The sequence below is a fragment of the Balaenoptera borealis genome (genome assembly GCF_965194805.1).
Source record: "Balaenoptera borealis genome assembly, chromosome: 3".
Classification (NCBI taxonomy): domain Eukaryota; kingdom Metazoa; phylum Chordata; class Mammalia; order Artiodactyla; family Balaenopteridae; genus Balaenoptera; species Balaenoptera borealis.
In genome coordinates, this window is record NC_138866.1 from 110,002,864 (window position 1) to 110,028,375 (window position 25,512).

At 42.4% G+C, this 25,512-nt stretch overlaps 1 pseudogene across 1 annotated transcript in view; it reads right to left on the minus strand.

Annotated features, from left to right (window-relative positions):
* The window catches only part of LOC309626842 (riboflavin kinase pseudogene), a 164,886-nt pseudogene extending 142,571 nt beyond the window's left edge, over positions 1-22,315 (minus strand). The window contains exon 1 of the transcript XR_014249435.1: positions 17,417-22,315. The product of XR_014249435.1 is annotated as a riboflavin kinase pseudogene (transcript). The remainder of the gene's footprint in view (positions 1-17,416) is intronic.
* Between the last annotated feature and the right edge of the window lie 3,197 nt (positions 22,316-25,512).

Here is a 25,512-nt window from a genome sequence, read left to right on the forward strand (position 1 = left end):
AGAGAGCCTAGGAGAACGCATGGTTGATTTCAGAGCTTCATATTGGGTCCCTATGTCACCTCCAGGAGACTGATTCAGTCTGGCACCTCTCCAAAATATGAGGATACTCTTCTCAACTTTGTTGTACAGCAGAAATTAACACAACATTGTAAATCAACTATACTTGAATAAAATAAATCTTTAAAACAAGACCTATGGATCACATGTCCCGTTCCCCCTCTCCTCTTCATCTTCTGCCATACCCCTAAATAAATCTCATTCCTCCAAATACCACTCTACTTGTCTTCCTGAATGCCTGCCACCCTGGGTGCCTTCTGTGCACCCCAGTCTCCCCCTTCTCCATCTCTCTGTGCCCAAAAGACAGAGCACATGGGCCACACGAACAGCGTCCTTGCCTTCCAAGTTCTGGCTCAATTTCTGCTGAGTCGCAGGGTGCCATAGGCTGCATTCACCCATCTGCCAAAGTTCCAGCTCCTGGCCGGCAGCCTTCTCCAGCAGCCATACTCTCCAGGTTCCAGTAACCACTCTCTCCTGTGCTCCTGCAGGCCCAGGTGGGAACAGTTTCCCATCAATTTTAACCCTGGGGTAGGCCACTTTTTTTTGGTGGCACTTTCACCTTGCTCATGTCTTTGTAAATCATGCCCCTCCTCGATTTCCCAGTGGTGGTGAGCAGGGGAAGGGATGGAGTCAAGGCCACTCAAGAAATGAAAAGGATGTTAGAAGCCAGACTGCCTTCACGGTAGTTGAAAGCAACTTCATGTGTTAGGGCAGGTAGCAATGTCCTTACTGTAAGAAAGGGGGAAACTGAAAAAAGAAAATCAATAGCAGAAGTTCACGGCACAATTTAGCAACCTTACCCCCTCCCTTCTGTGTGTCCAGGCTATCAGTGAGATAATTAGCAATGAAAGTATGTTAAACTTTGTTTTAAAAAGCAGGTTAAAAAAAAAATACCTAAAGGGGTGATGAATTCTGTAAGTAAAACCAGTTTTTCTCATCTGTAAAACTAATTATTATGATCATCCTTACATTTGAACAGTTTCCCAAGTGCTTTCACATGTATTCTCTCATTTGTGCACCTCACATCAACCCTATCCATCAAGTGGATAGTATTGTTCCCTCAACTCCATAATGTAGAGAATGAAGCTCTGAAAGTTTAAGGGACTTGCTCACAGACTCACATAAGTGGTACAGGCAAGCTTTCAGCGCTCTACCCATTGAATGAGCCTAGTTCAGGGAAGAAGTATACCGCCATGCCAGGTTGGCCAATAGGTTTCACATTATATCAATTCCCATTGGTAGGGCTTCCCTGGTGGCGCAGTGGTTGAGAATCTGCCTGCCAATGCAGGGGACACGGGTTCGAGCCCTGGTCTGGGAAGATCCCACATGCCGCAGAGCAACTGGGCCCGTGAGCCACAATTACTGAGCCTGCGCGTCTGGAGCCTGTGCTCCACAACAAGAGAGGCCACGACAGTGAGAGGCCTGTGCATCGCGATGAAGAGTGGCCCACACTTGCCACAACTAAAGAAAGCCCTTGCACAGAAACGAAGACCCTACACAGCCATAAATAAATAAATAATTGTAAAAAAAATTCCCATTGGTTGGTGGTGATTGCCTAGAGTCCTGTGTTGCGAAGGATTCTGAGGTTGAGTTTGGACTCAAGAGAAAAGAGTATTGTGATTAATTAGCAACATCTGGCAAAACATAGAATTCAGGAACAGTAGCGCGACTCTCTCTTGTTTTCTACCCTTGGTGTAGTGTTTGAGAGCACGGGCCTGGGAGGTTCATAGTTCTGTAATAGGGACTGACTCAACCTCTCCACTCAATATTCTGAGGCTTGGTTTCCTCATCTACAATCAAAGGGCCATAATACCAACTGCCTCATGGAGTTGACCTAAATTTATTTTCACATGAAATGAAGCTGTCATCCTCATCTAAGAGAATAAATCATTCAGAGAAAACTATTAACAGGACCCATTCTAGACTTAAAAATTCAACAAAGTAGCAGAGTGCAGTAGGGGAAGGGCTGGGCTTAGAGATTGGAATCCTGGAGTCTGGCCCAGTTCTGCTTTTATAATTTGTTCTAGAGCTTCAGAGATGTCCAGGAAGAGCTGTCATTCCTAAAGTAAGCCCAATGGAATGTATGGATCATAGAGTCTTTATTAGACACAGGCTGGCATAACTTGATGGCACTTAAAAATCAGTAGAGAATACTCCAATATAATTTATCAGCCTTCTTAGATGGGTGTCCTCTTTGTAGGTCTTGAGGAGTTCTGTATGAGCTGTGTCATCATGAGCAAGTTAATTTTCCTAAATAAGAGTTTCTTAGTCTATATAATCAGATTGTTGAAACAAAAAAGTTTTTAAAACAGCAACTTCTGTATTGGGGAAAGGATTATGGGAACTATTCTTCTCAATTTCCCCACTTCCTATAGTGTTATATCATCTTTATAATAATGAAAATAATAGTAAGAATAAATGATTTAACATCTGTTTGAAATGTTAAGTTCCTTAGAATCAACTTACTTTTCTCTTCTTATTTTCCCATTGCCTTCGATTCCCTCTCTTACTTTGTAAGTTTTTGTAATGCTTTCATTTATTTATTTATTTTTGGTAAACGGCTCTGTTTTCCTTGCAGAACATGGTGTGTATGTGTTATGTGCATGCTTTGTTCATGATAATGATTGAGGTGCACCTGAAATACACGCTCCTCATGCCCGAAAGTCCATCCTTCTTCTAACAGCGGCATCTATGGCTCTCATTTGTCTTGTCTTTTCAGTTATAAATGGTCCTGGGAGGGGCAACAGCTTAAGCCCCTAAACTTTGGAGCAGCTGAGTCAATTAGAGAGTTCCCAGAAGTTACAAGGGTAGTTTGCTAGTACTAAGACCCAGAGGAGGGCGAGAAGGCGCTTGGAACAGGGAGGCTGCTGAATTGTCAAAGGATTCCAGAGGCCTGGTCCCAACTGAAGCTAGAATACAGAATGATAACACCTCTCAAATCCCTCTATGTCAAAGCACAGTGTTTTAAATTGGATATGCATCAACCATTAAAACCATCACATTCACTGGAATTCACTGCTTACAATTTGTATTATAAATACAATTTACATTTTTAAAACCATTGTAAGTAATAAAATCATTCTCACTTGGTCAGAGGCAATGTAACTAAGCAGGACCTTATGGGGCCTTCCCAGAACAGGACCCCTCCCCATGTCCTCCACCTGCCTTTGTCTGTAGTAAAACTTTAGTCAAAGAATAAATTTAATCAGAGAAGTGAGAAAATGCAGAAAGAAAGGAGAATAGTCCAGTAAGACAAAACAATAATAGTTTAGCCATTAAACAAAGTCAAGGACCTTTAGTTCCTCCTCTAGGGCTAGAGATAATATCCTGAGCCACATTCTTTGAGTTGTTTTGCAGAGACTGAAACCCCCACTAGGTGGAAGAAGTTAACTGTCTGCTGCCCACAAGCATGTAGACCCCAGACCGCTTGGAACCAGAAGGTTGATGATGCTGACTCCCAATTACCTCACCACCAACCAATCAGAAGAATGTCCACAAGCTGATCACACACCCCACAACCCGGCTCCCTCACTCTGTCCTTATAAACCTTTCCCTGAAAGCCTTCAGGGAGTTTGGGACTTTTAAGCACTAGCTGCCCTGGACTCCTTGCTTGGCGCCTGCAATAAACGCTGCACTTTCCTTCACCGCAGCCTGGTGTCAGTAGACTGGCTTTACTGCACGTGGGCAAGCGGACCCAAGTTTGGTTTGGTAATGGCAATGCTAGTTGAACTCAGGCCTATGGTTTTTGCTCAGAAGCCATAACATGTAGATGGCATGTGTTCTCTTATTCACTTCCTAAATCTGTAAAGATGTGTTTCATAGTGTCTCATTCTCATGTATTTCTAATTTTCTCTTTTGATCGGTCATAATGTCATTCTGAGATCCAACAATAAATGAATGAATGAATATACATAACATACATATATAATATTCACTATATAAATACATCTATACACATAAAACACATATCTCACAGCCCACATATCTTGTTTAAGTGGCTCTTTCAGGAAGATTTATAATACTTTGCTTTACAAAGAAAGTTTAAAAAAGAGGGAAAATGAAATGAAACAATGACTGTTCCCTAGTGCAATTACTGTGTCAAATACTCCCCTGGGGAAAGGAATTTGCTGTTATTGTGAAATAAATTAATATAGAAACTAGACTCCTGCAGTAACTTTTCTTTATCCCCAGGCAGTATTTTCCTACTACCGCTCTCAGAATTCACTTTTGGCGATTCACATATGGGAGGTTGGAAATAGCTAGAAATTGTATGTTAGAATTTCAAATATATTCCCATTTCCAAAAATGTTAGCAGCTCCCCAAATTATCAGGGTGTGCACAATCGTTTAGAGATTGCCTGCCCCAGAAATCAACTGCTTGTCTTCTTCATCCTCTGGAAGGGTAAGAGCTTTCTCTTACCGTCCATTCAACTGCCACAAATCAGGATTTCTGTCCCAGCAGCTACCATTTGCTCAGAAAATTTGGAAGGACAAAGCCCTCTGGGCTGCAAGAAAAGTGCAGAAATGGCCAAGCTTAGTTAGTCTTTCCCCAAAACCCACAAGTCAGCCTTCACTGGATACCTTCACTACCCAGGCCGCCAGCACAAGCCCTCTGTGATTCCTAATTAGGTGCTCACTGCTCAGTTAATACCCCATTAGCCCCACAGTCTCTTAACATCAAACCACTGGAGAAAATTCTCTTCACCTCAGCCATATCATGAATGAACTTACAGTCAACAGTTGAAATCCATGCCGGCTGAAATTCACTCTAAACTAATCTTAAATCAACATCATAAGGGCAGTGTATGCAAAATTGATTAGGGAAAGTCTTCATCAAACTACAGAACAAAGCAGGGTCTTGAGAAGGAGGTTATTAGGGGGGGGAATCTGGAATATACAGTGCAAATAAGTATTAGGCCTGGAAAAGAAGATAATGACTGAATGTTCTTTGTTGACCTTTATAGTCTAAGCGTCTGTGCCAGGCCTGTCTATGTCATGGGAGCCTTGCTGATGAAGTAGTTCAAACCTCTTTAAGTAGCTCCCTCCTAGGCAGATACTTTGTCCCTTAAATGTGAAAATTACAACAAAACATAGCAACAACTCACACTTACTGAGTTCTTACTTTGTGCTAGGCTTCGATCTAAGGGCTTTTTATGTTTAGCTTGCTTAGACACAGCCTGAAAGGTGGGTATCATTACTATCTCCATTTAATGGGAAAGAAAACTGAGGCATAAGATCATAGCTATCACTGCATAGAACAGGGAGCAAGCAAGCCCTACAGATCAGAGGCCCTATGCCCTACATTATTAGCATTGTTGGCATTTTCAAATGCCAACAGGTTCAATAATAATAAGGATCATTATGTATCATTTATTAAGCACCATCTATGTTCCCTTGGGGTACGTGTGTATGAAAGTATAGTGTACATGCACTCTTTTATTTTTGGAGTCAAGCTGACTTTGGCACTCATACATGAAACACTGGCACCGGTTATTGAACTGGTTAAGAGCCAAGCTATGGCATCAGATGCTCTCGGATCAAACCTCAGCTCCACCACTGCTCGCTGTGTGACCTTGCACAAATTACTTGACCTCTCTTAGCCTCATCTATAAAATGAAGACAATAATGGCACCTACTTGGTTGGGTGGTTGTGAGGATGAAAGGAGATCATCTAAGGAAAGTGCTTAGAATGGTGCCTGGTGCATAATGAAAGTTAAATAAAGGTTGTAATTATTTTCCTCTGTTGATAGAGAAAAAAATTTTAATTGTCAATAGGTAAGCAGCCAGTATGACTCCTCCACCAAAAACGTAATTGGTCACATCGTCGTTTTACACCAATAATCATTAAGACAATAGACCTCTCTCTTTTATGGTGTTGATTTAGTTAGTTGGTTAGTTTCACTGGGCATGTCAAAGAGCACATCTTTTGACCCATTTCTGGTGTTTTCTGTGAATTGCATGGACTGAGGGAGACAATGCACCGGAGGGTGGGGGAGGGGCCCCAGAAACAAGGAGGAATGTAAAAGGCATTGTAAAATTCTGAGATATTATAAGTAGTTTTCTCCAAAAGGAAGAGTAAGGCATTGTATTCTTCTCTATTAATTCTTATTATGAGCAATACATCCTTGTGGTACAGAATTTAGAAAACAGAAAAAGGTATAGAAACGTTTTAAAGACGAAAAGAAGAACATCAGCTTCCATTATTGTAACACTTACTTTTTTGAGACTAGATACTCTGCAGTAACCACTGGCTGGCATGACCAGACCAACTGAGAAAAGAAGGTGGCCATTCTAATTGGCTAGTACCTGCCTTAACAGTTGTTATATATTTTGAATATTGCTCCTATGCTTGTGTGTATGTTTCATCCCTATGCGTTTATTTTTAATTACATTAGAAACATACTGAATATCTGTTTGTTCAGATTTTTTCATTGTTTTTATCACATGTAATGAACTTTTCCCATCATTAGACATTATTTGAGGGCAGCATTTTAAAATCATCTACTAATAATGCACAGATACACCATGATTTATTTAACTGTTCTATTACTGTTCAAAATTCATGTAGCTTCCATTTTTTGCCATTATAAATATCTTTACACATGAAACTTTGAGTAGCTAATGTGTTGTCATTTGAGCACATATTTACTTCCATAGTAAAATAACATTTTAATTTTAGAACAAGCTGTTACTTCTACAAATCACTGGGTTATCTGGTATGTTTGTGGGGATTTTGCTACTAGGAATGAAATTTATACCAGCCTTACATATACCATTAAATGTAAATGAATATAACAGTGTCCTTTAAAAGGTAAATTGCTATACAGCTATGTTATTGTTATTATTTATGGTCGTATTAGTCTCATCGACTGCTGACGTTATAAACGCTCTGGATTCTACCTTGACTTTTAGGCTTTTATAACTTTTAATAGACTTATTCCTCACCTAAAGAACATTATGATGCAATTTTATCTGCCTCCACCTAAAGATATTTCATATCCTTTTCCTGCCCCCCATTTGATGACTGCACCATTGCAAGACCCCAGATTTTGACATAACAAGTGCCTGGACACATTTCATTAAACAGCTGTCCAGGTAAGAGCAAAAAGGAAAGTCAAATGGACATGTGTTGTTTGCTGTCCAGCACACTCTCCCTCCTTCTGGATACCAATACCTTGAATTTCTGAAACATGTTGGTACCATGATGTGGAAGCCTAGAACCTTCTAGAAACCATGATGTGGAACTTGAGGATAGAGTCAGCAATGGACAAGGCCAAGCAGAGAAAGAAAGAGACTGGGTCAAACTTGTAGTCTGGGAAAGACAGCAGACTAAAGATAGCCTGAAAAGCCCTCTACTTCACATACTTAGAAACGCTGGATATGCATTATTTTCTTAAGGCAAGTCTAAGCTCATACAGAGGAGAAAAAAAAATTGTGAGAGAGTGTTCACACACACACACTCATTCCCTCCCTCTCCTCTCCCTCTCTCTCTATATATATATTCAGTCAAGTCACAAGTTAGCATGCTTAATCTCAATCCAATTAAATCAAGTCAGCTGAAGACGGCAGAGTGACAGAAAATGAGTAAAGATCTCAAAAGGTGAGCTCAGATCCCCCTGGCGAAGCCACCCACGGGATAATGATCCAGCCAATGATAGCCAAGTGAATGATGACCATCTCTATCTTTCTAAATGGCTAAGGAGAACACTTAGTAATAAGAAGAGGTGACCATCACGGCAGAGGAATTAGAAGAGATGGGGTTTGCAGAAGAGAAGGTAGCTGGCAAAAGTGGGAGGAAATCATTCCCAGGCCTTGTTAAGAAGATATCTGTTTGGTTACCTAATAATATAATTTTTAGTACTTTCAAGTGAGTGGATTTATGCTGACTCTCATATTTATGCTGTAATCTTTGCCATATGTTAATGAGATTGACAGTACATGAGATAAGCAATTATTTTCAGCAGCTTGTATCTTAAATGTTATGCCGGTTATCTTGATTATGAGCTTAAATACCAGCCTGGTGATGGATTCGTCTTTTAACTTTTCTCTCTTAAAAAGAGCAAAATTAGGAAATCGAAATACACCCCACATAGATTTTTCAATACGTAGTGAAAGTTAGTAGTGGCACAGTTGTAGCTGAGCTGGCATTTAAACATGTAATCTGCTGACCTTGAATTCCAAAGCAATTTCTTGTCCCTTAAAAATTTGGAACACATAAAAATTATATTAGCATCAATTATTTTAATCATTTTTGTTAAAATTTATCTTTTTCAATTTCAGTGAATTGGTATTATAATGCACTATCTCTTTTCGTCTCATATTCCCTCATTAATATTCATTGGAAGTATTTGCTACTTCAATAAACCCAGACTTTTTATTACATATTCATAAGTATTATTTTTTAAAGGTTTTGAGTTACTTCCACCTTCATTGAATATAATAATTTGTGCTTTATACTAATGTGACACCTCAGATATGGTCTAAAGTAACGAATCAGGATGGACTTCAACTCATCTTAGCAAGGACCTACACTTCTCCACTCTGCATCCGAACATCACATGGTTCTTGTGTTAATCAAGTCTTGTTGCCTGATGGGGGTCCAAGGATAAAGACCAGAGCTGACCACTTCAGCCCAATGCAGGGTTTCTTTCTTTTTTGTTTAGACATATATGTATTTGTTTATTAAAAATATATATACACAAGAAGCAGAAAGTAGGAAATATGGTCACTGATAGCAGCAGGGCAGGGTAGGGATGAAAGATGGACTGGACTTGATAGGCATGGATGTCAGTTATCTGTGGCTACTATGACAAGTTGCCACAAATTTAGTGGCTTAAAACAATAGAATTTTATACATTTCAGTTCTGGAGGTCAGAGATCTCAAACGAATGTCACAGAGCTAAAGTCAAATATCAGCAGGACGGGGTCCCTTTTTAGAAGCCTAGAGAAGAATACATTTCCTTATCTTTCCCAGCTTCCTCAAGATGTCCACATTCTTAAGCACTCTTCTCTTTGCCTCCGAAGATGGGAATAGGTAGGTAGAAGGCCAAGGGAGGCATGTTCTTAGACCAGGTGTGTCAGTTCTTCCTTACTCCACTGGGGGGCTGGGCATTACCCCAAGGGTGTGGGTTCCATCTGAACCCCTTACTGATGTCCTGGAAGATTTCCCAAAGCAGGGTTTCTTAATACGGAGCCTTTGGCAGGGTTTCAGGCATTTTGTGAACCCCCTGTAATAGTATGCAGGCTTTGGGGTGCAGGTATGTGGGTGCATTTTTCTGGTGAAGAAAGTCTATAGCTTTTATCAGATTCTCAAAGGAAGCTGTGATGATAATGATGGGAATGGTGGCGGCAGTGGTGGTGATGATAATAATTTTGAACCCCTAGTCTATGAAATATTTTGTCTGGATTTACATCAAAGAGTAGAGGGAGAGCGGCACATAGGAGTTGATAATTGTTGGATTCATTTGGTGAGTACACAGAGGGTCACATTCTCCATAATAAAAATTCCTTAAGGATAAATAAAGAAATGCTTACGAGTCTGGGGTCACCTCTTGTGTTGAGAAGCTGGAGCAGGTGTATTGAATTCAGAATATGCAGCTTGTGACCTGCTGAGTGAGGGGGCACAAGTTACCCATGCGTGGGTGGCAGGCAGCTCCCTCAGCATCCAGCTCTCACTTTGGGGAAGTGAAACCCATGGGGTCGTTTTGAGTGAAGGCACAGTTTCAATACATCCACACAAAGGAAGTAGTCACAAGATTTATTATTTCAGATCCCAGAAGCCAGGGGCCGCAATGAGTCGGGGGGAAGGGCAGTCTTCCTCCCTCCCAGGTCCTGAGGGAGAAGACAGAAAGCAGGGTACCAAGCACCTATTATAAGATGGTAGGGGCGGAGGTCACTAACTTTTCGTGGGCTTAACTCTAGGTAGTTATTTTATTTTATTTTTTAAAATTTATTTATTTTTGGCTGTGTCGGGTCTTCGTTGCTGCGCATGGGCTTTCTCAAGTTGCGGCGAGCGGGGGCTACTCTTTGTTGCGGTGCGCGGGTTTCTCATTGCGGTGGCTTCTCTTGTTGCGGAGCACGGGCTCTAGGCACACGGGCTTCAGTAGTTGTGGCTCGCAGGCTCAGTAGTTGTGGCTCATGGGCTTAGTTGTTCTGCGGCATGTGGGATCTTCCCGGACCAGGGCTCAAACCTGTTTCCCCTGCATTGGCGGGCGGATTCTTAACCACTGTGCCACCAGGGAAGCCCTAGGTGGTTATTTTAAAAGGTGCCCTGGGAAAAGCAAAGCAGGCACTGATGGCAGGAATCCTAAACTCAAGTCCTTATCAAAATGTCCAGACTCTTGGTGTGAGGAGGGTTATCACACTGTAAAATGCCTACGTAGCAACTCTGAAAAACAAGCTGTTTTTCAGAGAAACAGAAGTTGTTTTTCTCATCACATCTCTCTCCTAGACCTGTGAGGCCAGGTCATGAGTGTTTGCTTCCAGGGCCAGTAGATGAATCTTAAGAGGAGAAAGATTTTAAGAAGAACCACCACTAAGGACATGATCAAAAGCATTCTGCGATAGTTCCAACGCAAAGAAACAACTGACTGTATGTAGCCCAAAGATGACTCAGACGCACGTGATCCCAGGCATCCAAGGCTTTCTGCCCTCACTGTCACAGGAAGCAGGCAGTTGCACAAGTCAGACTAGGAAACCTTGGCACCAAAGATGACTCAAGTCAACTCCCCATAGTGACCCAGGATGCTCTGAGGCCAGGACCAAGCTACCCATGGGGAGGCCCTCCAAGAAAACCTGCAGTTGCCCTATAGAATGTGGAGTCTGGGGGCACCACCAACCCAAAAACCTCTGTGCGAAATGACCGGGATGTGACTTTTGTTCTGACCTACCTTTTGCACTGCTTTTTGTATGTGACCCAGCGACTTGGTCTCCATCCGTCACCAGGGCCCCTCTCTCTGCATTAGGTCCCTATCTGCAATCTTAACCTTTCTAGCTCATTTCTCCAGTTGGCCTTCATTTGGGCATTCATTCATTCACTCGGCAAGTATCTACGAGCTACTAGAAGGCCTTGGCTAGAAGTTGTACAGCTACCAAGAAAAAGTTACAATCCTTTGCCTCTAATAAGCCTGTGGTCCAAATAGATATTTGAATCCTCAGCTTTAAGACCACCAGGTCAAGCCCTAAAAAAGCCTGTGGCTCCTGAAACCATTGTTATAACATCTGCCTTAAACCCAAGGATCATCCCTGAAGAGGTTCTAGTGCCCCTGAGTTACATCCCTGGTTTGAGTCACATTTCTAGGCATGCTGATCAAAAACCAACATTTCCACTCTGGCTGAGAAAGAGGCAATGTCTCCATAAAGGACCACTCCACGCTTCTGAAATATACCACTTGTCCAAGAACCCACAGGCTTAAAAACCATTACTCCAAAGGAATTTAAACTGGCAGGGAACTCAGATCCCCATTTAATTTTACACCTATCATGAATAACTTTGGGGTAACTGTATATTTTTTTAATATCTATGTAGTGGCCTTTCCTTTGTCTCATACGCCACATATCTCAATCCTCATGACAACTCTGTGAAATACTCATTACTACTTTTTTAGAGATGAAGAGCTGAAACATGGAGAATTTCACAGAGGTAGCAGTAGCAAAGCTAACACTGGGCTTCTGACATTTGTTCTATGTGTCTTACAGATATTTTGTGAAAATTATCTTTTTCTGTAAAGTTCTCTTAAGATGCCCAGATGAACTCTGTATATCAGATGAAGCCCCTGGGATGTTACAAGCCATTTGCCCACTGAGTATTATTTCCCTTATCACAGGTAACAAGAGTTAGAGAAGATACCAAGTAATATTTTTAAGAATTAATTGATTCATTCAACATTTATTGAACATCTGCTGTATGTCAGATGCTACATTGGGATACTGAGTAGAAGCATCATGTTGGCCCTTCACTACCTATGCATGAAAAGGTGATACCAGGCACATCAAGACACTAAAATTCCTGCAGAGTAACTGTTACCCTAGCCACATCTATCTTCCACACCCTATGTCTCTATCTGTGCCTTTTCCATTTTCTTTTTTCAGATACACAAAGCTCTCATGCTCTTTCCCTCCTCCCACATTAGAATTTACTTTAAGAGGGCTTCCCTGGTGGTGCAGTGGTTGAGAATCCACATGCTAATGCAGGGGACACGATTCGAGCCCTGGTCTGGGAGGATCCCACATGCCGCGGAGCAGCTAAGACCAGGCGCCACAACTACTGAGCCTGTGCTCTAGAGCCTGTGAGCCACAACTACTGAGCCCACACGCTGCAACTACTGAAGCCCGTGCGCGTAGAGCCCGTGCTCCGCAAAAGGAGAGGCCACCGCAATGAGAAGCCCGCGCACCGCAACGAAGAGTAGCCCCCACTCAGCCAAAAATATATAAAATAAAAGTAAAATAAATAAATTTTTTTAAAAAAGAATTTACTTTAAGAAAGACCTCGATCAATCATTCACACTTCAGTAGTAATTTTATTGTCTGAGAGGGCATCTCCCAGGCCTTTTAAAACTAACTTCCAATGGGAAAAATAAGTTGGTCCCTTATTTTTAAATTTTGAGATATTGGCAAGCATGGCTGAAATTATAACTTAAAAACAGCCAAAATGCCTTCCCAGAATCATATTTGAAGGGATATGGAAGAAAGCATATTTGAGAAAGACCAATTATAACCCAAAATGTTACTGTCTGCCCTCTCCTTTATCTTGTCTTCTTTATCTATGGGAAGAAGCTGCCCTCTTGTTTTTTTCTGAGATCTCTGGCATGATCTTTACAAGATAATTATTTTCAGAAGTTCACCTGCACTCAATTCCTAGCATAGTGACTCTCTCTGAGGAGAGAGAATCCCTAAGTGGGTAGATCAAACCCCCCAGGTGGAACAGAAGACCATAAGTAATTTGAGAAAACATATTCAGTATTATGTTTGTATAGTTGAAAAATGAAAACACACCATTATTTTCATAGCATGGAAACTAAAGTCCAAAAAAAAAAAATTATCTTACCTGGTGAGGACATACAGAAGATACTGATTTTCGATGGAGATGGTGGAGGTGAGGGGGAGGGAATAAGGAGTGTCTCATAATCCTGGCAGTGAAGGAAGGGCATTTTAGGTACATCAAAATAAAGCACAAGCTTTAAAACGTTGAAAAAGACTGGTCTGTTCTGTGCTCAATTTACCTGCTGAATGAGTCAATAAATGTGTCCATCATCCTCTTAGCAATTTCATACATGTTTTACTACTACCAGATCCCTTCAATTACACCTTCCGCATCTCCAAAGGAACGAGCCACGGTGGCTGTAATCATGGCTTAACCCTGTACAATTAGATCATCCAGCATATTTCAGCTTCTGCGGTAGCCATCACGCCACACAAAGGAGAAAGGTGGACTACTGTACCTGATCTCCAGATCTACCACCGACGCAATCAGCAGAATCAACCACACCATGTCGGAGACCTGAAGGGCTGACTCGAATCTTTACAACCCAGGGGCCCTGCATCCATGCCAATAGCACAACAGTACACAGACTCGGTTCCCTCCACAGAAGTGCAGTGTCCAGTTTGTAAAATTTTGTAGTGAACTTAGGTATCTTCTCTATGACATCTCTGCTTTAATCTCCTCACACTAGGCCCCGATGAAAGACCTCCACCAGCAACCTAACCACAAGCTCCCCAGCAGCGGCGATGGTACCCATGACTCGGTGATTTGTCACAAGAAGCTGCTCTTCCACCTTTCCCAGTGGCTTCCGAGTAACAACAGGAGAGTTGGATTCTGTACAGATGGGTGTGAACAGCCGAGGGGTTCACCAGGAAGCACACCTTGGGGATTATTCCTTCTAGTTTGTTTCGTTTATGCTTTCCGGAAAATCTGAGCTGAAGGAATGGATGGGGACTTTCAACAGCCAGGTTGGCTGGTGACTCCTTGAGCCCCCAGGAGGGGACCAATCCCATGTAGAGCAGAGATGGTGCTCTATAGCAGGTTAACCTCCTCCTGCGACAGCATCTGGGGATTCAAGATCCAGACCTTCCTGGGTGAAAGGAGAGGAAATAAATTTTCCCTTCTCCTCGATCCACAAAAAGCTCACTCTTCAAACTTGCATGTGCAGAAGATTCACCTGGGGAATCTTAAAATGCAAATTCTGATTCAGGAGGCCAGGGTGGTGCCTGAAACTCTGTCTTTCTAACAAGCTCCCAAGTGAGACTGGTGCTGCCGGTCACTTGCCCTTACTCTGAGTAGCAAGGCAATAAATATAAACAACCCAGCTATTCAGCTGAGGAGTGGGGTGGGGGGGAGGGGCGGGTACTAGGAGGAAAATAGAAATATATTTGATATTTGATGCACTCATGTATTACTCAGTTTTTTCCTTTGTGTCCTGTCTTTGTAATTTTTAAAAAAGGTCAGATACATATAATCTTTTTTTTTTTAGAAGAAAAGGAAAGAAAAAATGACCAGCTCTGAGTTTTTTCTTGTTATGAAGTCGGTATCTGCTCACACCCTGCCCGAGGGTATGGCTTCGGAATTCTGGAATATCACAACCTGATACTAGAGCATGTGGGAACCAGGAGACTCTTTCTGAACAGAAGAGCTGACCACAGTCATGGTCAGATCTCGGTGAGATCTGTGCTTGACAAACCAGGGAACATGGTGGTCACAAGCCAAGGCAGCCAGAGGCCACCATGGTGCATCTCCCTGGATGTACACCGATTCAGGTATGGGGGCCGGGGGGCAGCTAACATGCATAAGTTAACTAATAAATCATTTAAAACATAATTTATGTCAAAACAAACATGGATATTTTATGTGGCAGAATTCAGACCCTAAATACATTTTTCAGATTAAACAGACACTTGAAAGAAAATTTCTCCTTGCCCCCCAGACCCCGGTCTCCCCTGTGATGTAGGGGCATCTTGGTTAAAAAACAAAACAAAACAAAACTGGAGAAGTGATGACCCACGTGAACCACAGTGGGGCTTAGACTAATGATCCCACAACCACCTCTGGGGACGCAGACAGGGAGACTGCCCCAGCAACGGCAGCATTTCCCAAAACTACAAGTCCCGTTCATCATCCATGGAGAGTTTAATTGTCCTGTCCCACCTTTGTGTCACTCCTCAGCATTACAATCTTACACTGATATTTTCAACTGAACTAAATAAACATCACCAACTACCTGTCCCACAAATACAACATGTCTACAGGTAAGCTCCTTGGATCTACACCCAGCCCTTCCAGACCTGCTCCTCTTCTCACATTACGTTTATCTCCATCCATCTGGAGAGAAGCTGAGCACTTCCCCAGCTTTTTCTCTCCTTTGCCCACAAGATCCAGTCTCTAAATCCTGTCATCTCTGAGGATGCCACCCATCTCCTGAGACCATTCCCTCCCTCTCCACCTTAGCTCAGCCCTCATCTCCTCTCACCTGGACTACTGCCATGACCTCCAAGCCAGGTTCGCTGTTCTGGGCTGTTCCCACCTCAATATTTCCTCCACACACTGGCTGCTGGAATGATCTTCCTAAAGCATGAACCCAGACCTGTCCCCTGTCCTGCCTAAGAGCTTTAACTGATCCCACCCCTTGTCCCTATCCTTCTCTCTGGATCAGATCCAAACTCCCAAACCAAGCTTTCTAAAGGCCCTTTATAATGTGGTCACCAAACTGCGGTTCCAGCCCCCGCCCCTCAGGTCCTCCTCTTGTTGTCATTCTCTGACCACCCCATGTTCCAGGGCCACTACTTTGTACATACAGTGTTCCTTCTGCCTAGAAAGATTCTTGCACCTTCTCCAACTGATGAAATCCGCTATCCTCCAAAACTCAGTTTAAATGTTACATAATTTATGAAACATCCCGCAGATCTCATGCTCATATAATCCTCCTCCCTCCTGACTCCCCCAGTACACCTTGTACCTGCCTCTATTATTGCCCTTCGCCATCATATCATGGTTATATGTCTACTGTGAGCTCTTCACAAATAAAAGCCAAGTATCTTTGTAGCCTCAGAGTCTAACCCAGAACAGCCCAGTGAATGAGTGCATGAATTAATGAAAGGTGGCTTTTCTACCCTGCTTTCTGTTTAATTCCATGCTTTCTGACCCAAGTAAGAGCCTACTGATCCCACTTGAGGAGAGACAGGAGTGAGGGACCATTAACCATTTCCCCAGCAGTTGAAAATCCTCCCCTTACCCCAGGGGAATGCCAGAAACCAAAACCTTACAGGAAATGTTGGTCCTGCTTGCCTGGGTCTCTCACATCAGTCCAATTGGTGACACTACTAATTTCCAGCAGCGGGATGGAGATAGAGAGAAGAGATACATTTCTGGGCAAGAATTCAGGACAGAAAAGTTGGATGTCTCCAACCTCCCTAAAATCAAGTTTTTTTAATTTCAAAATGCTGTGAATGAATTCCCAGGACATGAAAGTATAAAAGAACTAGAAGTCCAAGTAAATGTGATTAGAATTGTCTGTGCTGGTACATATTTGGTCTCTAATACTTATGTCAACACAATCCAGCACTGTCATGATGTATGTCATGTCTTCCTAACCAAACTGTAAACGCCTGTGAGCATACACTATATTTTTACCTACACTGGGTTAACTCTCTGGGCCTAATGCTGTCTTTTTAATACAGGAGAATTCCAATAAATGCTGTATACATGATCAAGGGTTGGCTGTATACATGTGTGTCTATATATACTACGTAATTTTTTCTGTTATACTTTGCCTACAGCTTTCACTTAAAAAATGGAAAAAAATGGAACCAATCAGGTTTTGCAAACAGAACAGGCATATAGTCCTGTGCTGATACCTAAATGGGTTTTGCTTTTGGTCCTGCCAGAGGCAGGGGGATTGATTAGTTAACTCCTCCAGGGGTCTTCCAGCCCTGTGGTTTTCACTCCGCATTTTTCCCCTGAGAAAGTCTATGCAGTCAACTATACACCCGAATGCTGAGGCGTCACTGTGGATTGGATCTGGCATCTAGAAACCGCACTGGTGAATCTTAAGTATGTTAATATGGATAATTTAAACCTTATAAATAGCTTCCCATAATGTGTTTCTTGCCTGAGGAGGTCTTTTGGTTGGAGTACACTACAATCAGGCTTGAGTTTGCAACTTAAAAAGAAAACCAGAATTTGAGAAGTATAAAATTTTATGTAGCTTTTTCTTTCATACGCTCATGTTTATTGAAAGGGCTGGTGGTAAGCTCAGGGAAAACGGAGCTGTGAAAGGGACACGGGGAGGTTGCTTCAGCTCTCTGTGGGTGCCTCCTTATTAAATTGGTGTGGTTTCAAAATCAAAAGCTAATTATTCCAATATTCTCACCTGAGATGGGCAGCCTGCCTGGGCCATGATGGTTCCCACTGACTCTTCAGCAATGAGCAGGTAAAATTTGGGTGATGACACCTAGAGAATGAATAAAGCAGGAAAAAATAGAACTTTACTACCCTCTTCCTAACTTAGAAACAAACAGATGAAAACATAAATTGGGCTTTAAGACCTAGTTTAATAATTATTTCCACACTGCTTATCTTTTTAACTGTATGTCTTCATTATCTTCTAAAACAAGTGTCAAGATTATAAAAGAGGTTCTTATACGGACTTCTTATGTGCGCTTAGACATTTCTTTAGCAGTACAGAACTTGGTAGAGAAGTTTCATGCCCAGGAGTCCTTCTAAAAGATGTTTGTGGGTGGTCAGCACCCTTGGAGAGCCCTCTTAAACTAATTCAGGAGGGCATCTGTCCTGGCGTTACCTGGTTACCAAATCCGGAAGTTCTTAGCAGAAAATGTTGAGGGACTTATTACATTTTTAACTTGCAGTTCATTTTGTAGTTATCAGAGAAATCAAACAGCATGAGTTCATGAATTTCTTTTTGAAATATAACTGAGTTGGCTAAATAGCAATTTTGAAAATGCAGGTTCTGGAGTCAGACCATGTTGACAAATGAAAACTCCACCATTTAGAGAGGGTGGAGCCTCCTTGTCTATAAAATGAGATCAGAATAGGATCAACTTCATAGGGTACTCGACAGAATTAAACGGGAAAAGGTAATCAAAATGCTTGTATAGGGACTCCCCTGGTGGTGCAGTGGTTAGGAATCTGTCTGCCAATGCAGGGGACACGGGTTCGAGCCCTGGTCTGGGAAGATCCCACATGCCGCGGAGCAACTAGGCCCGTGAGCCACAACTACTGAGCCTGCGCTGCAGAGCCCACGAGCCACACTGAGCCCACGCAGCACAACTACTGAAGCCCACGCTCCCTAGAGCCCGCGTGCTGAAACTACTGAGCCCACACGCGGCAACTACTGAAGCCTGTGTGCTCTAGGGCCTGCGTGTTGCCAACTACTGAGCCCGCATGCTGCAACTACTAAAGCCAGCGCGCCTAGAGCCTGTGCTGCGTAACAAGAGAAGCTGCTGCGATGAGAAGCCCGTGCACCGCAACGAAGAGTAGCCCCTGCTCGTCTAGACTAGAGAAAGCCCATGTGCAGCAATGAAGACCCAACACAGTCAAAAAAAAAAAGCTTGTATAAGGGAAGTTCTCATTACATATTTGCTATCATTATTTTAAATGTGTGATATTTGTGGTTCCAGGAGCCTTACCAATAAAGCAAATAGTGTATGATATTAACTTCTAGTGAATTTACAAATTATTAAACATGCCTCAATACAGAGGAGTCAAACAAGAAGAATACTGATGCATCTATAATTAATTCAAACATTTTGATAATAAATTGTTTCTCTAAGTCTCATGCTTTCAAACAAACTATAATTATATAGTGGTTTTATCTGTGCACACGATCACTGTGAGGGGGACAGAGGTCTCGGTGGGAAGGCCTCTATCGCCCTCCATGAGGTTGGGCGACAAAATGTCAGGTTCACATTGCTGGCATGAAGTCATGGTGAACAGGCACCAGGCTGAAAGGTAGGGAACTTAAGTCTGCTGTTAAACAGCACAAGTCTGGATCGAGTCACTTCACTTCCCTGGGCCTTGATTTCCTCATTTTTAAAATGAAAAGACACAACTAGATGGCTCTCCTGTCCCTGTCACCGCTCAGGTTTTATACTCCTACCCACTAACAACAAAATATTTGCTGTTCTGAATAACTGAATGTTCTATTTTACTTGACAAATAACATAAGTACCGTATATGAATGATAGATGTTCAAGAGATGTTGTTCATCCACAGGGGCTTGGTCTTAGAATCAAAACTCCTAGAATATGCATAAAGAACTCTTGATTTGATGACTCAGATGACACTTGAGGATCTGGTAGTGCCAGAAGTTTGTTATTAGAGACAAAAACCATAAAACTGTACCACAAAGAGTACCTGATTATGTGAACTTTGCTGGGGGCAGTAAGGAGTTCTACATAAGCTTAAGGTTAGCTGCCCTTATGTGTTAATATTTTAAAAGTTCAGAGTATACTTTTTAAGGTACATGTGAAATGAAAATGTTGCACTGTTGTAGGAGTGACGATATTATCCAGCACATAATTCTGGATCTGACACTAACTAGTTCAAGAACCTTAGCCAAGCCAGGTGAACCACTCTGAATCTCCTCTCTCTACATGTAAAATGAGGTGAGGATCCAAAGACATAACAGATGTGAAAACACACTGGAAAATAAAAACCATCATACAAATGCCATAAGCTGTTATTCTGCTCTGCCAAAGGAATGGCATGATCAGTTAATTCAAGTGGGATGGATTCAACATGCCAGTTCTTTGAGGTAAAGAGACCTCCAAATGGATGGGCTGTCAGCATTTTCCATCCAGATGCTTGCTCCTCTGTCAGTTTAGCCTAAGTCAACTCGAAGGCATCCCTTATGCTACATACACTCCTTATCAATTAAGCTCTCATTTAGATACTTAGGTTTTTGGGTTTTTTTTTTTTTTCACTTGGTCAAGCTTTATTTCAAGGCCTGAAAACACTGACTTAATCGAAAATGGCCCTACTGCAATTTCTTATAATATATAAATACTTTATATATAAAACTTAAAAAAAATGTAGACACTATTAACTAACTCCTAAACCACACACTACAGGCTTTTCAAAAGCAATAGTTATTTAACAAAATGTAAGGTGACAATATCAAAGAATTTTCACACTTAATGTGGACACAATCAGTCACAAGCTACTCAAACACAAATCCTTTTTACACTTTCCATGTTTGTTTTTAACTTCGTTTCATAGAACCACTGATAATTGAGGCTTCTTTCAAGTACAGGATTTCTAACATTAAATTACATTTTCTAAGTATTTCTACAAAGAAGAAATGAAAAAGATACATACTATATTGTTTGCCATAAATTCATACACCAAAAAGTCAAAACAATCCAACTGAATTTATTCCTGCTTCCCCCTTCTCCAACATTAGCTTTAGAAGTTCTTCTAAATATTATATAAACAGTTTTGTTAAAATCAGTTCTCATTTATGCAGATTAGGGGAAAATGGTTTTATAATGAGTTATCTTTAAAATTATCTTCTAGATAGCACCCTTTAGCCTTAAATTACATTGTGCACACACAACTACAACAGTCTGCATTTGCTCAGGAACATATAGTCACATTAAAAACAAATAACTTTGTATTTCATAGTTTAGTTGGCTCTTAGTTTCCCTAGGGGGGGAAACAAGTATTTTGTGTTGTTTAAGAAACTGGTATATATAAATGAAATGCTAGGTGTTCGTTTAAACTTTGAGGAAACCTACAGATCAACATGTGGGTGTTTTTTCTAAAATGCAAGAGCTATGCACTTAATCACTGTTCATATAGTGAAGTGACGGGATAGCAGATACAGACGCAGATGAAACTCTACATTTTGTAAATGTAAAGTTGGATATTCTAAATGGAAGAAGTGACACTGACAATTGTTTACAGGAAACAAAGGTTAAGAAAAATGTTGAAGAATATCTACTCTTAAAAAGAAATGTTATACAACACAAAAATGAGAACTAGAGATTCGAAAAACACTCATTTTACTGTCCCAAAAGAAAAACAAAAAAATAATAGGGAGTCTAGACCAATTAGAACTGAGGCAGCTGTAACAAAAATGGAACACAGTACAATGATTTGAGCCCTTAAAGGAAATGACTAACTAAAATGAAATTTCACGAGTCTTCATGTCTATAATAATATATAAATGCACAAAATATCAAAAATACGAAGTCTGGACTTTTCCCCTTAGGTTTGTAATAAACTGTCAAACCTCTGCTTAATATAGTTACTTTTATGAGCCTTCTGATTAGCAGAGCATACTATACAGGTACATGCATGCTAGAATTTTACCATGAGAATTATAGTTCTCATCTCAAACTAGTGACTTGCCTGTTACCCATATTTATATATATTTCATTTCCATTATAAAACACTTAAGACCTTTCTAGTGGTACATTTTAATCAACATATTACATAAGAAAGAATCTTGATTTTTAAAATGAACCTTTTTAGTACTGTAACATGATGGGTTTAATTGAACAGCTGGAACATACTATGGTAACTACATTGTACTGTTTAATTCACAGCTGTAGGAAAATGTTTGATTTTTAAAATATAACCAAGATGAGACTGTAGAGTTATGAGCAGTAAAATATTAGAAAACAGTGAATGAATAAATAAGATGCTTTTCCTTTAGTGGCCATTCATTATTTTGCTTTTAGGAACCTGGAAGAAATTGTCTTCTTTGAGTTTCAAACGTTCTGGTAAATCTAGTCGTTTCTTAGCTTCCTCAATATCACCTTGAATTGCTGAAATAAGTGACTCTAAAGAATCAAAGTTCTTTTCTGGTCTGAGGTAGCCGACGATGGCCACGTTGAGAATTTCCCCATAGAAGTCCTCTTTGAAAGTATGCATGATATGAGCTTCCATGGACTTTTTTGTATTCTTGTAGTATGGGTTCCAGCCTATGCTCACCACCATCTTATGGACGTCTCCACTTCCAACACTGGCCCAACCATAATATACGCCAGTGGATACGTCAGCTGTAAGATTATCTACTACTTGTTCAGGAAAGTTAGCTGTAGGGATGCCCGGCTGCTTGGGGCCGCGACCGAAGCTCCGCACCACCTGGCAGCAGCAGAAGTACGGCAGGTGCCTCATGACGTCGTCCGCTCGGGGTGCGGGCTGCGGTCCAGTCCGCGCGTCCGGCGGAGCCGCCGTCGAGGTGGTGCCCGAACGCCCCGGACCAGCCGGGGGACATGGGCGGGAGCTCCGGAGGCCAGCCGGCCAGGCGAGCACACGGGCGTACCACGGTCCGAGCGGCGCGGAGGACACGCCGCGGCGAGACGCTCACGCCGCGGACCGAACAGAAGGTGCCGGGCGACTCAGACGCTGCGTCTGGGCTCCGGAACGCCGGCGACCGCGGAAGGGCGGCTGTGGGCCAGGAGCGGAGCGGGCGCGGGCCGGCTTGGGAGGGCCCCCCAGCCCACCGAGCGCCGCGGGCCTACGCACTCTGCCCAGGCCGGGCCGATGCTTAGGTTTTAATTACACGACACATCTTGGCCTGCTGCAAAGTAAGAACTAGGAAGAGAGTGTGTGATCCATCTTTAAAACTCACTAGCTAACATCCTGAAGAAACAGAAAGGTAGCTAAGCATTCCCAGCCAGTCACCACGAATGAACAGTTACCTGAATGAGTATGTGGCGGGCACATTCTGGATCATAATGCAGCAGAGGATCTCATTCATTTCACTGCAAAGCTTACTGTAACGAAAACCGAGACCCTGCTTTCTGACCAGCCTGTTGCTACAACATGAATACTTCACTTTCTTCGTTTTCAACTGGAGGTGCGAAACAATGTTTTGAGAGCATTTTACACCTTCAATAAAAAGAAGGCAACAAGAAAATGTGCTGAGGGGTTCTTCTCTAGTCCAGGAAACGTAAATAAAAGTCTCAAACCAAACACCACTGACACAGTTGCAACACTTAGAAAAGTCGGTAGCATTTGTCTAGTAATAATCTAGACTCCACAGACTGCTCTCTTAGGGACATAGGTTCCTTTCCTTTCTTCTTACATTCATATCCGATTTTTGTGATCATTGTTAAACATTTAACTGGATTGATTCAACTGACTGGCTATATTTTGACAGCTCAAAGTACCAAGTTATTTAATTAACTCATTTTCAATTAACATAGTTGCTGCTAACCTGGTGTAAATTAAGTCTCCTCAGACTCTAGAAAAAGAGAGAAAGGAGGCCAATGGGACTGAGATTTCTATTGCATATCCCCTTCTGTCAGAAGTTTCCAGTTCAGGTCAGACCCATAAAAGAATGTCTTTTTTGTGGTTAAGTGTTAACTGGCAGCCAGGTGCTAAGATAGCGCTGAATCAGCCCAGAAGAGAGGGAGTAAAAGGAAGAAGAAAGTTTGGTTTATAGGCTGAAGTGAGCAAAGGAAACAGAGCCTGGCGAGAGTTATATATTGCTCCAGGCGGGCACAGGTGGATGGAACTGCAGGCCAGGTCAGAAAAAGAGAAAGATTTATGTCCTGTGCAAACAAAAGGCCAGAAGAAAAATCACCAATCCGGTTGGGCAGCTCTGAAGTGAAGGAAACAGCTGTTCATACAGTGAGGGAATGGTCAGGTAAGACGAGCTGGAAATAGTCATCAGAAGGCCATCTGCTGACCTGGGAAGGCATGCCCTCGAGGCACGGAACAAATCCTGTCCTCCAGGAGGCCACGCGGATGGGCCAGTCCTGGCCAGGCCAGGAAACAATGCCAGGATGAGGCATTAAAGTTACATGAGCCTCATGTAAGAAGTTGCCTGGCGAGTTTACTTCCGAATGTGAAGTCGAGTGGAAACACAATGTTTTCTTCTTTGAGAACTTGGCAAACCCACACCACCGGGCCTCTCTGTAAAGCAAGAATGCGGAGAGGTAGTTCATCAAATGCCAGTGCCCCATTACCCATCATCTTCTCCGGAGGCTGCTCCTCCACCCCTCCTGGCTGCTGGTGGGGGTAGCCGTTAGCTTGGGGCAGCTGCTGGCTTGGGGATAGTGCCACAGCACCCCAAGAACTTGTGGCCTAAGTGAGGAGAGTGGATGGGAAGTGGCCTTTGACCATGGAAGGCAGCCTGCTGGGCAACAGGATGGGCAAGCCAGAAGGGGCACAGAAAGGCAGGGGGAAATGAGAGCAGGAACTGGCAATGACCTTGCATTAATGGGCAGCATACCCCACTGAAATAAAGGCCGGCATGAGTGGGGCTTTGCTCTAAGGAAGCCGGCAGCAGCTGGGTCCTACCAATACTAATGAGCGTCATTATATCCCTTGTACAAACGAGCCAAATTTCAGACAAAAGGTGGGAGAGAGAAAAGATTTATATCATAACACAGAATACAAAATGTATGACCAAATGTCATGAAAGAACCAACTGATAATTGGTGGGACAGCAAAGGCAATCAGAAGAAAGCACTGCCTGTCCAAAGTACTAAGATTAATAAGAGTGAGTGTTGTGGCATTATTAGTGACCAAAATACGAAGCTGAAGTCAAATCCCTTGACCACCCTCCCTTCTCTCTCCCCTACCCCATATTTCAATACCTATGTCCTCATGGTGTTATAATTTACACACACATACAATACATATTCATATACATAGAAAGAGTGAAAGTAGTAACACTTGTTGAATCCTTATTATATGCCAAACGCTCTTCTATATCCCTTACAGGTATTAACTCATTCAGTCTTCACAACATGCCTAAGAGGTAGAAACTGTTTCTATCCCCATTTCACAGATAAGAAAATGAAGCACAGAGAGCATATGCCAGATAACACAGCTGGTAAGTATCTGAGCTGAGATCTGAACCAGGCATTCTGGGTCCTGAGTTAGCATCTTCATTTGAGTTCCTGAAATCTCAGACCAGGGACTTTGGTGATAAGTGGTTAATTATCAGTGCTGAGCTCCTCACATCCAGCCCTCTCCAGACTCCAGTCCTCAGAGCTACTGCTCTCTGAGGTGCTATCCCCTCATCTCTGTCCATTCAGATCCTTCTTTTTCTTCATGTCCCAGCTCAAGACCCAGGAGGTTACCCAGCTACGTGCCAAACCATTTTCTCTTCCTCCTCAGCCGACAGTGAGATTACATTTCCCGATCTCTTTCATTTAAGGGTGGCCATGTAACAGGCTTTAACAAGTGGAATGTCAGCAGAGTGACACGTGCCACTTCCAGGCCTAGCTTATGAAACTCTGCATGTGGAACCCTCCTTCTAGTTTGAGGCAGATAAGCATAGAGGCCTGGGAAGCCACATGCTGAAGCCAGTGACGCCATTTGATAGATGGTCCTGATCCCTAATCCCTGCTTTGAGGAGGGCCACCCACTAATCAGGAACGCCCACGTGGGTCCTCATGTAAGTGGGAAATAGACTTCCAACCATCATGTCGGAATCATCGTTAACCAGGAGTTTGTTTACTGTAACAGCCATCATCACTCTAA